The sequence below is a fragment of the Mobula hypostoma genome, chromosome 1 (assembly GCF_963921235.1).
Source record: "Mobula hypostoma chromosome 1, sMobHyp1.1, whole genome shotgun sequence".
In the NCBI taxonomy this organism is placed as follows: domain Eukaryota; kingdom Metazoa; phylum Chordata; class Chondrichthyes; order Myliobatiformes; family Myliobatidae; genus Mobula; species Mobula hypostoma.
In genome coordinates this window covers 187,489,179-187,502,629 of record NC_086097.1, presented here as the reverse complement: position 1 = coordinate 187,502,629, position 13,451 = coordinate 187,489,179, and positions in this window count along the sequence as shown.

Here is a 13,451-nt window from a genome sequence, read left to right as displayed (position 1 = left end):
TAATATGGTTTGGGAGCATAGGCTATTTGGTAGGATTGTTGAGGAACAGTGGAATACTTTCAAAGAGATTTTTCACAGTACTCAATAAAAGTATATTCCAGTCAAAAGTAAGGACAGTAACTGTGGGGAGAGCCAGCCTTGGATAACTAAGGAAATAAAAATAGTATCAAATTAAAAACTCATGTGTACAAAATCACAGAAAGTAGTGGGAGATTGGAGGATTGGGAAAATTTTAAATGCAACGAAGAACAACTAAACAAGAAATAAGGAAAGGGAAGATAGAGTATGAAGGTAAATTAGCACAAAATATAAAAACAGATAGCAAAAGTTTTTATAAATATATAAAGTGGAAGAATGTGGCTAAAGTTAACATGGGTCCCTTGGAAGACGATAAGGGAATATTGATATTGGGTGTAAGGAAATGGCTGAGGCATTGAACGGCCATTTTGTGTCTGTCTTCATAGTGGAGGACACGTCTAGTATGCCAAAGAATGATGTTATGGACGAAATGGGAGATGAGGACCTCGATAAAATCCCTGTCACTAAAGAGATAGTGATGAGCAAACTAAAGGGCCTGAAGGTAGATAAGTCCCCTGGTCCTGATTAGATGCATCCCAGGGTGCTGAGGGAATTGGCAGAGGTTATAGTAGATGCGTTGGTAATCATTTACCAAAATTCTCTAGACTCTGGCAGATTGGAAGACAGCAAATGTCATGCCGCTTTTTAAAAAATGGTGTGGGTAAAAGATGGGCAACTATAGGCCAGTTAGCTTAACATCTGTAATTGGGAAAATGCTTGAAGCTGTCATTAAGGAAGAAATAGCAAAACATTTAGAAAGGAGTGGTTCCATTAGACAGACACTGCATAGATTCAGAAAGGGCAGGTCCTGTTTGACAAACTTACTGGAGTTCTTTGAGGACATAATGAGTGCAGTGGATAGAGGGGAACAGGTGGATGTCGTATACTTGGATTTCCAGAAGGCATTCAATATCGTGCTGCACAAGAGACTTCTAAATAAGATACAGATGCATGGAGTCGGAGGAAGTGTATTGGCATGGATAGTAGATTGGTTAACCGATAGAAGGCAGAGAGTTGGTATAAATGGGTGTTTCTCCAGTTGGCAGTCAGTGGTGAGTGGGATGCGGTGGTGGGCCCACAGCTGTGTACCATTTACATCGATGATTTGGAAGAGGAGACTGAGTGTAGTGTAGTCAAATTTGCTGATGACACTAAACTGAGTGGAAAAGCAAATTGTACAGAGGATGTGGAGAGTTTGCAGAGGGATATAGATAGGTTAATTGAGTGGGCCAAGGTCTGGCAGATGAAATACAACATTGGGTAAATGGGAGATCATCCACTTTGGAAGGAATAATAGAAGAGTAGATTATTATTTAAATGGTGAAAGATTGCAGCATGCTGTTGTGCAGAGGGACTTGGGAGTGCTTGTTCATGAATTGCAAAAAGTTGGCTTGCAGGTACAACAAGTTATTAAGAAGGCAAACGGAATGTTGGCCTTCATTGCTACAGGGATTGAGTTCAAGAGCAGGGAGATCATGCTGCAACTATACAGGATACTGGTGAGGCTGCACCTGGATGACTGTGTGCAGTTTTGGTCTCCATACTTGAGGAAGGATATACTGGCTTTGGAGGCAGTAGAGAGGAGGTTCACCAGATTGATTCCAGATATGATGGGGTTAAGCTATGAGGAAAGATTGAGTCACCTGGGACTATACTCTCTGGAATTCAGAAGAATAAGAGGGGATCTTATAGAAACATACAAAATTTTGCAAGGGATAGATAAGGTAGAAGTAGGAAAGTTGTTTCCATTGGTAGGTGAGACTAGAAATAAGGAACATTGCCTCAAGATTCAGAGGAGACGATTTAGGACAAAGATGAGGAGAAACTGTTTTTCCCAGAGAGTGGTGAATCTGTGGAATTCTCTGCCCAGGGAAGCAGTTGAGGCTTCTTCACTAAATATATTTAAGATACAGTTAGATAGATTTTTACATAGTAGGGGAATTAAGGGTTATGGGGAAAAGGCAGGTAGATGGAGCTGAGTTTACAGACAGATCAGCCATGATCTTATTGAATGCCGGGGCAGGCTTGATGGGCTGGATGGCCTACTCTTGCTCCTATTTCTTATGTTCTTATAGTCAGTATGGCTTTGTGTGGTGGAGATCATGTATCTCAAAATTGGTATAGGTTTTTTGAAGAGGTGATGGAAATGTGGGTGGCGGATGGAGATATGTCTCTACCAAAGGAGGTATAAGGTGCTCCTTCTCTCCACTAACCTGCAGCTCACCCTTGGACATGATGTAGCACCTGCTTAGCCCCTCACGATCAGGGTCACATGAAGCTATGGGAGCAGGTGGTCATATGAGCAGCTGGTGCAGATCACAATACTTGCCTGTGCCAGGCAGATAATATCTGAAGACTATTGATAATGGCTGGGGTCACCTGTCTTATAAAGACACTTTCCAGAAGAAGGCAATGGCAAACCACTTTTGTAAAAAAATTGCTAAGAACATTCATGGTCATGGAAAGACCATGAATGACCCATGTCATATGAGACAACACATAATGAATGAATGAACGAATGGAAATGACTGTTGAAGGGAGGAGAATGGATGTTGTTAATATGGACTTCAGTAAAGCATTTGACAAGGTCCCATATTGTAGGCTGATCCAAAAGATTAAGACACATGGAATCCATGGAAACTTGGTAGACTGGAGTCAAAATTTGCTTTGTCATAGAAAACAGAAGGTAATGGTGGATGGGTGTATTTTCTGATGAGCGGCCTTTGACCTGTGGAGTCCTGCAGGGATCAGTGATGTGATCTCTGTTGTTTGTAATTATATAAAAGTTATGAAACCCCACCGGTTTCCTTGGCTGCATTATTCAAGGGAAGGCACACTCCGGTGCTGCCAAACTCGTGAGATTGGGACCATTCTCCCACCCCCATACCCTGGTTTGTGTGGATGCTGTGTAATTTGCAACCCTGTTACAACTCAGTGCCAAGAAACAACAGACAGCAAACTGCATACGACTAAAGGAATTATATTTATGAATCTCAACTAAAGGGTTAGTAAAGAAAATAAAGAAAAAACAAAAAGTGCCCATTATAATTAAGCAGTCAAATGTGCAGCAGTTGGAGCTCAATTCACCGATCCTCAGTTGATCTTGCCACCTGGCTCCAATGAACCACGATCTCCCGGCCGGGTTGTATCCTATGACTGGTCTCTCCAGCATCTTCTCTCTTCCTCTCACACTGAACAAAAGACCCAGATCACATTCCAAAGCATCCGTAATCTCTAACCATAACCCAAACACTGCTTCTACAGAAAGACCACCATGGTAGCAATGAAACTTTTCCCGGGGTGTTACACTTATTTGAATGAAAATGTAGGTAGTCTGATTAGTAAGTTTGTAAATGACACAAAAATGATGGAATTGCACCAGATATAGCTGAATATAGATCAATTGGAAATTTAGATGGAGTCGTGTAAGTTGCTGAATTTTGGAATGCCTACTGTAGAAGGAATTTGTACAGTAAACTGCAGGTCCCTTAGGAGCATTGATATACAGAGGGACCTTGGGGTTCAAGTCCAAAGCTCCCTAAAAGTAGCAACATGATAAGCTTAAAATATTCTGCTAACATTTTGAACAGATTGGAATGGGTATGTCATCATGCACCTTGACGGTCTTCAGTGCACCTGATTCTACAGTCACAGTGTAGATATAAGATCAGTCTTTCGGAGGGTGAACCCATGGAAAACATTGGGTTTCTGTGGTGTCTCTGGCTCTGTCTTTAGAACCTGTGTGGATCAGCTAGTAGGGTTAGTTGCAGACATTTTTAACCTCTCCCTATTGCAGGCTTCTGCTTTAAGAAGACCATTGTCATCCTGATATCCAGGAAAGATTACTTAAAGATTACTTAAAGATTACTTCCCAGTGGCTTTAACACCTACCATCATTAAGTTCTTAGAGAGGCTGGTCATGACACATATTAACTCCAACTTTCCAAATAACTTAGGCCCACTGAAGTTTGACTACCACCATAACAAGTTCAGGGCAGGTGCTATCTCCCTGGCTTGACACTCATCTCTGGAGCACCTGAAAGCAAAGAAACTTACATCCAACTATTGTTTATTGACTACAGTTCTGCCTTCGATACTATTGTTCCAGTCAGACTCATAACCAAGCTTCAGATCTGGGGAGTTAATGCCTCCTTCTACAACTCCATCCTGTGATCATTTTAAACACTGATGCTCCACAAGGTTGAATCCTCAGCCCTTTACTCTATTCCCTGTACACGTATGACTGCATGGCCAGCTTCTGCTCTAACTCCATCTATAAGTTTGCAGATGATACCATTGTAGTGGGCTGCATCTCAAATAACAATAAGTTGTAGAACTGGAAGGAGATGGAGAGCTTGGTGACATGGCATCATGACCTTTCCCACGAAGTCAACAAAAGAGCTGGTCATTGGGTTCAGAAAGGGACCGGTGTACAAGGTCATGTCTGCATCAACAGTGTTGAGGCGAAGAGGGTAGAGAGCTTCAAGTTCCTTGGTATGTGCATCAAGTTCAAGTTTATGATCGTTCAGCTGTACACATATATGAAGCTAAACTAAACAACGTTCCTCAGGGACCAAAGTAATTTGGATGTTGGAACTGATGGCTTTGTTGCAAAGTTTGCAGATGATATGAAGCTAGGTAGAGGGGCAGGTAGTTTTAGGAAGTAGAGAGGCTACAGAGGGACTTACACAGATTAGGAGAATGGGCAAAGAAATAGCAGATGGAATACAGTGTCGAGAAGTGTATGGTCACGCACTTCGGCAGAGGGGGTTCAAAGGAGATTCACAGAAATGGTTCCAGGATTGAATGGCTTGTCACATGAAGAGCATTTGATGGCTTTCAGCCTGTATTCACTAGAATTTAAAAGAATGAGGGGTGACCTCAATGAAACCTATCGAATGGTGAAAGGTAATGGAGAGGATGGTTCCTATGATGGGAGAGTCTAAGACCTCAGCTTCAGAATAGAAAGGTGTCCTTTTAGAACGTAGATGAGGAGGAATTTCTATAGCTGGAGAGCAGAGAATCTATGGAATTCTTTGCCACAGGCAGCTGTGGAGGCCAAGTCTTTATGGATATTTAAGGCATAGGTTGATAGATTCTTGATTTGTCAGGGCATGAAGGGATACAGGGAGAAGGCAGGAGATTGGAGCTGAGAGGAAAATTGGATCAGCCATGATGAAATGGTTGAACAGACTCGATCGTCTAAATGGCCTAATTTTGCTCCTATATCTTATGGTCTTACCTTATATTTGGCTCTCTAGTTTTGGACCTCCCAACTCCAGGGATAAGGTTATGACTATCTAAGTTATTGATATCTTGTATAATTTTATAAATTTCTAAGAGGTTACCATTCATTCTTCTATATTCTAGGGAATGCAGATCCCATTTGGCCAACCATTCCCTATATTTAGTCCAGACACCATCCTCATAAATCTCTTCTGCACACTCTCCAGCTTGGCAGTGTTTTTTCCTATAACAGGGTCACCAAAACAGTACAGATTACTCCAAGTTTGACCTCACCAACAGCTTGTACATCTGCAGCATAATGTCCCTATTCCTCAACTCGATACCTTGACAGGTGAAGGCCAGCATGCTAAACACCTGTCTACTTGTCTACTCGTGTGGCTGCTTTCAGTCAACTGTACATATGTATTTAAAAATGTAAACACGAGGAATTCTGCAGATGCTGGAAATTCAAGCAACACACATCAAAGTTGCTGGTGAACGCAGCAGGCCAGGCAGCATCTCTAGGAAGAGGTACAGTCGACGTTTTGGGTCGAGACCCCAGGGTTGGCTTTAGGATTCGTTTTCGAGCCTCTCAATTTGGACCTTCTGAGGATCCCAGGTACTCAGATTTTATTGACTCTGCCTCTCGTCGCTTCTCCCATCAAGCTCTGAAGGTGACCCTCTCCACCATGAGGAGGTATTTGGTGTCCCTATCCCAGACCCTTCCACACCTTCGGGACACTTTCTTCGCTGTCTGTAATGGTCCTACCCGTTATTTCACCCTCCGTCGGATCCATGCCTGCAATCGCTGTTTTTTTGACTTTGTCATGTTAGGCAAAGATCACAAGATCTTACATCCACAGACCCCAGAGCCTGCTGGCCCTGACGCTAGCAGGCATGAATTTCAGATTGCGGCCGCTGCCATTGATCTCACCGGCTCCAGCACCTCAGGGCATATTCAAAACCTGGACTCCAGCAACGACCATGGACACCTTCACAGCGATTGCGCAATCACCAACTGTGACTCCAGCCTTGAACTCCAGGCCGGATCTTTATGTGCTGCTACTGTGACTCCCGTCTCCCCTTGCCCCACCACCACTCTGCAACCCCATCTCCCTCAGATCCCACCGTCAGTTCCTGGGCCCTCAGAGGCTCCATCTTCCTCTCACCCCAACCCTCCCCTCTCCATTGACACCCCCAGCCTCCCCCCTCCCCCCTCTGATCCCAGCTCTCATCCGTGCCGGGTCTTTACCATCCCCTCCGACCTTCAACTGTCTGAGGCAGAATGCTCTGTCCTCACTAAGGGCCTCACCTTTGTACCCCTTCGCCCACACCTCAGCGAGTTCCACGTTCGCCATGATGCGGAACTCTTCTTCAGCCGTCTCCGAGCCTACTTCTTCGGCAAGGACTCTTCTACCCCCACCGATGACCCCTTCTCCCATCTTCAACCCTCCTCCTCTTCATGGACACCCCGCTCCGGTCTTCTGCCTGCTCTGGATCTCTTTATTGCTAACTGCCGACGGGACATCAACCGTCTCGACTTCACCGCACCTTGTTCCCATTCCAACCTTACTGAGTCCTGACGAAGGGTCTTGGCCCGAAACGTCGACTGTACCACTTCCTAGAGATGCTGCCCGGCCTGCTGCGTTCACCAGCAACTTCGATGTATGTTGTACACATGTATTCCCAGGTTTTCTGTTCCACAACACTCGTCAATGCCCTGTCATTCATTGAATATGACCTACCCTGCTTTAACTAATTAAAGTACATCATCTCACACTTATATAATTTGAAATTAAATTGCCATTCCTCAGCACATCTGCATAACTGATCAAGATCACATTGCCGTTCATTGCAACATGTCAGAAAAGACAGGCAACGGTGGTTTTTTTTTTTGGGGGGTTTTTTTCTTTTTTTCCATTGATATATATAAAATCTAGTATACTATTATGTTATCTTGGTTTCTTATGCTTAAATTACATTGTTTGTAGTATTTTCTTTTTGGTATTGTTATCTTTTGGAATTTTATTATACTTTAACATTGTATTAATGTTTATATGGCTTACCTTTTTTGTATACTTACTCAATAAAAAGATTTAAAAAGAAAGAAAAGAAAAGACAGGCAGGTGATGGGGCAAATGTGTAGCCATTGGGATGAGTTGCAGTGCAATAAAGTTGCAGTGAAATCAAAGCAAAAAGTATCAAATACTGGTCTTAAGGTGTTGTACTTAAATGCACGCAGCATAAGAAATAAGGTGGATGATCTTGTTGTACAGCTACAGATTGGCAGGTATGATATTGTGGCCATCACTGAGACCTAGCTAAAGGATGCATGTCTCTGGGAGCTGAAGGATAGGAAGGTAGGCAGAGGGGGAGGCGTGGTAAGAAATTGGTAAGAAATGATACTAAATCATTAGAAAGAGGTGATATAGGATCGGAAGGTGCAGAATCTTTATGGGTTGAGCTAAGGAATAGCAGGGGTAAAAGGACCCTGATGGCAGTTATTTATAGGCCTCCAAACAGCTGCAGAGATGTGGACTACAAATTACAACTGGAAATAGAAAAGGCTTGTCAGAAGGGCAGTGTTATGATAATTGTGGGGGATTTTAACATGCGAGTAGATTGGAAAAATCAGGTCGGCACTGGATCTCAAGAGAGAGAATTTGTAGAATGTCTGCGAGATGGCTTTTTAGAACAGCTTGTTGTTGAGCCCACTTGGATTGGGTATTGTGTAATGAACCGGAGGTGATTGGAGAGATTGAGGTGAAAGAACCCTTAGGAGGCAGTGATCATAACATGATTGAATTCACTGTGAAATTAGAAAAAGAGAAGCCGAAATCTGATGTGTCGGTGTTTCAGTGGAGTGAAGGAAACTACAGTGGCATGAGAGAGGAACTGGCCAAAGTTGACTGGAAAGAGACACTGGCCAGAAAGACGGCAGAGCAGCAGTGGCTGGAGTTTATGCGAAAAATGAGGAATGTGCAAGACAGGTATATTCCAAAAAAGAAGAAATTTTCGAGTGGAAAAAGGATGCAACCGTGGTTGACAAGAGAAGTCAAAGCCAAAGTTAAAGCTAAGGAGAGGGCATACAAGGAAGCAAAAATTAGTGGGAAGACAGAGGATTGGGAAGTCTTTAAAACCTTACAAAAGGAAACCAAGAAGGTCATTAAGAGAGAAAAGATTAACTATGAAAGGAAACTAGCAAATAATATCAAAGAGGATACTAAAAGCGTTTTCAAGTATATAAAGAGTAAAAGACAAGTGATAGTAGATATAGGACCGATAGAAAATGATACTGGAGAAATTGTAATGGGAGATGAGGAGATGGCAGAGGAACTGAACAAGTATTTTGCATCAGTCTTCACTGAGGAAGACAGCAGGGTACTGGACACTCAAGGGTGGCAGGGAAGAGAAGTATGCGCAGTCACAATTACGACAGAGAAAGTACTCAGGAAGCTGAATAGGCTAAAGGTTGATAAACCTCCTGGACCAGATGGAATGCACCCTCGTGTTCTGAAGGAAGTAGCTGTGGAGATTGCGGAGGCATTAGTGATGATCTTTCAAAAGTCGATAGATTCTGGCATGGTTCCAGAGGACTGGAAGATTGCAAATGTCACTCCACTATTTAAGAAGGTGGCAAGGAAGCAAAAAGGAAATTATAGACCTGTTAGCTTGACGTCGGTGGTTGGGAAGTTGTTGGAGTTGATTGTCAAGGATGAGGTTACAGAGTACCTGGAGGCATATGACAAGATAGGCAGAACTCAGCATGGATTCCTTAAAGGAAAATCCTGCCTGACAAACCTATTACAATCTTTTGAGGAAATTACCAGTAGGCTAGACAAGGGAGATGCAGTGGATGTTGTATATTTGGATTTTCAGAAGGCGTTTGACAAGGTGCCACACATGAGGCTGCTTAACAAGGTAAGAGCCCATGGAATTACAGGAAAGTTACATATGTGGATAGAGCGTTGGCTGATTGGCAGGAAACAGAGAGTGGGAATAAAGGGATCCTATTCTGGTTGGCTGCTGGTTACCAGTGGTGTTCCACAGGGATCAGTGTTGGGGCCGCTTCTTTTTACATTGTACATCAACGATTTGGATTATGGAATAGATGGCTTTGTGGCTAAGCTTGCTGACGATACCAAGATAGGTGGAGGGGCCGGTAGTGCTGAGGAAACGGAGAGTCTGCAGAGAGACTTGGATAGATTGGAAGAATGGGCAGAGAAGTGGCAAATGAAGTACAATGTTGGAAATTGTATGGTTATGCACTTTGGCAGAAAAAATAAACGGGCAGACTATTATTTAAATGGAGAAAGAATTCAAATTTCTGAGATGCAATGGGACTTGGGAGTCCTCGTACAGGAATCTCTTAAAGTTAACCTCCAGGTTGAGTCGGTAGTGAAGAAGGCTAATGCAATGTTGGCATTCATTTCTAGAGGAATAGAGTATAGGAGCAGGGATGTGATGTTGAGCCTCTATAAGGCGCTGGTGAGACCTCACTTGGAGTACTGTGGGCAGTTTTGGTCTCCTTATTTAAGAAAGGATGTGCTGACGTTGGAGAAGGTACAGAGAAGATTCACTAGAATGATTCCGGGAATGAGAGGGTTTACATATGAGGAATGTTTGTCCGCTCTTGGACTGTATTCCTTGGAGTTTAGAAGAATGAGGGGAGACCTCATAGAAACATTTCGAATGTTAAAAGGCATGGACAGAGTGGATGTGGCAAAGTTGTTTCCCATGATGGGGGAGTCTAGTACGAGAGGGCATGACTTCAGGATTGAAGGGCGCGCTTTCAGAACAGAAATGCGAAAAATTTTTTTTAGTCAGAGGGTGGTGAATCTATGGAATTTGTTGCCACGGGCAACAGTGGAGGCCAAGTCATTGAGTGTATTTAAGGCAGAGATTGATAGGTATCTGAATAGCCAGGGCATCAAAGGTTATGGTGAGAAGGTGGGGCAGTGGGACTAAATAGGATAAAATGGATCTGCTCATGATAAAATGGCGGAGCAGACTCGATGGGCCAAATGGCCTACTTCTGCTCCTTTGTCTTATGGTCTTATGCTCGACTATCAACAAGATCCTCTAATTTAATATCATCAGTAAACTTGCTAATCACATCATGTATATTCATAACCAAATCATTTACATAAATAACAGAAATACCAGCATTGACTCCCAGGCCACCCACTAGTCACAGACCTTCTGGGTAAGAATTGATCTTCAACTATTACCCATTACTTCCTATCATCAAACAAATTACGAACCCAACACACTAGTTCCTCTGAATCCCCATGTGACCTAACCTTTCTGGTCATCCTGCTATGTGGGACTTTGTAAAGTTCTTTATGGGAGTCCTTATAGATGACATTAACCACCGAACTTTCATTTATTCCCTTACTTTCTCTTTGAAAATATCAAAAAGATTTGTCAGGCACGACCTCCCATAAAGTAAACCATGTTCACTTTTCTTGATCAGGCCTTGATTATCCAAGTGATAATAGATCTTGTATATCAGAATTCCCTCTAGTAATTTTCCTCCAGTAAGGAAGGTAACTCCCTAGCCCTGTCATTGCTCTCCTTTTAAAACAAGGGAACAATATTAGCCACTCACTAGTCTTCTGGGACTTCAGCAATGACTAATGATGAAGCTAACATCTCTACAAGAGCCTCTGCAATTTCTTCCCTGGCCTCCCATAGGGTCTTGGGAGTGCCTTAGGGTTTTGTCCTCCTTAATGCGCTTCACTGCTGCAAATACCTCTTTCCTCGTAATATGCATATGATCCAAGACCTTGGTATGTATTACCTTCATTTGTTTGGCATGCATGATTACGGGCGGTCATAGTCCTTTTCCAGGGTAGGGGAGTCCAAAACTAGAGGGCACAGATACAAGATAAGAGGGAAGTTATTTAAAAGTGACTGGATAGGTAGCTTCTTTATACAGAGTGTAGTGAGTGCCTGCAATGAGTTGCCAGAGGAAATGATTGAGGAACGTAAAATTCCAATTTTTAAGAGGCATTCAAATAGGTACTTGGATGGAGTTGGGGGAAGGGTTATGTGTTGAATACAGCAACTGGGATTAGCACAGACGATGCTATAGTCAGCATAGACCACAAGGCCCAAATAGCTTCAAAGTGAAGGATAATCCAAAGAGCTTTTACAGGTATATTAAGAGCAAAAGGATTGTAAGGGATAAAATTGGTCCTCTTGAAGATCAGAGTGGTCAGCTATGTGCAGAACCAAAGGAAATGGGGGAGATCTTAAATAGGTTTTTTGCGTCTGTATTTACTAAGGAAACTGGCATGAAGTCTATATGGAATTAAGGGAAACAGGTAGTGAGATCATGGAAACTGTACAGATCGAAAAGGAGGAGGTCCTTGCTGTCTTGAGGAAAATTAAAGTGGATAAATCCCCGGGACCTGATAGGGTGTTCCCTTGGACCTTGAAGGAGATTAGTGTTGAAATTGCAGGGGCCCTGGCAGAAATATTTAAAATGTCACTGTCTACAGGTGAGGTGCCAGAGGATTGGAGAGTGGCTCATGTTGTTCCGTTGTTTAAAAAAGGATGGAAAAGTAATCTGGGAAATTATAGACTGGTAAGTTTAACGTCGGTAGTAGGTAAGTTATTGGAGGGAGTACTAAGAGACAGAACCTATAAGCATTTGGATAGACAGGGACTTATTAGGGAAAGTCAACATGACTTTGTGGTAGGTCATGTTTGACCAATCTCTTGGAGCCTTTCGAGGAGGTTACCAGGAAAGTGGATGAAGGGAAGGCAGTGGATATTGTCTACATGGACTTCAGTAAGGCCTTTGACAAGGTCCCGCATGGGAGGTTAGTTAGGAAAATTCAGTCGCTAGGTATACATGGAGAGGTGGTAAATTGGATTAGACATTAAGTCAATGGAAGCAGCCAAAGAGTGGTAGTAGAGAATTGCTTCCCTGAGTGGAGGCCTGTGGCTAGTGGTGTGCCACAGGGATCAGTGCTGGGTCCATTGTTATTTGTCATCTATATCAATGATCTGGATGATAATGTGGTAAATTGGATCAGCAAATTTGCTGATGATACAAAGATTGGAGGTGTAGTAGACAGTGAGGAAGGTTTTCAGAGCCTGCAGAGGGACTTGGACCAGCTGGAAAAATGGGCTGAAAAATGGCAGATGGAGTTTAATACAGACAAGTGTGAGGTATTGCACGTTGGAAGGACAGACCAAGGTAGAACATACAGGGTTAATGGTAAGGCACTGAGGAGTGCAGTGGAACAGAGGGAAGTGGGAATACAGATACAAAATTCCCTATAAGTAGCATCACAGGTAGATAGGGTTGTAAAGACAGCTTTTGGTACATTGGCCTTTATTAATCAAAGTATTGAGTATAAGAGCTGGAATGTTATGATGAGGTTGTATAAGGCATTGGTGAGGCCGAATCTGGAGTATTGTGTTCAGTTTTGGTCACCAAATTATAGAAAGGATATAAATAAGGTTGAAAGAGTGCAGAGAAGGTTTACAAGGATGTTGCCGGGACTTGAGAAACTCAGTTACAGAGAAAGGTTGAATAGGTTAGGACTTTATTCCCTGGAGCGTAGAAGAATGAGGGGAGATTTGACAGAGGTATATAAAATTATGATGGGTGTTGATAGAGTGAATGCAAGCAGGCTTTTTCCACTGAGGCAAGGGGAGAAAAAAACGAGAGGACATGGGTTAAGGGTGAGGGGGGAAAAGTTTAAAGGGAACATTAGCGGGGGCTTCTTCACACAGAGAGTGGTGGGAGTATGGAATGAGCTGCCAGATGAGGTGGTAAATGCGGGTTCTTTTTTAACATTTAAGAATAAATTGGACAGATACATGGATGGGAGGTGTATGGAGGGATATGGTCCGTGTGCAGGTCAGTGGGACTAAGCAGAAGATGGTTCGGCACAGCCAAGAAGGGCCAAAAGGCCTATTTCTGTGCTGTAGTTTCTATGGTTTCTAGCTTGTTTCTGTTCTGTCTTATTTGGTAACCCTATTGAGTACAAAAGTTGACAAGTCCTGTTGCTGCTTTATAAAACTTCAGTTAGATAAGACTCAAATTAGCGTGCAGCTCTCATCATTATATTACAGGAAAGAGATGGGGGATTCAGGGGGGTGCAGAAGAAATTCACCAGAATGTTGTA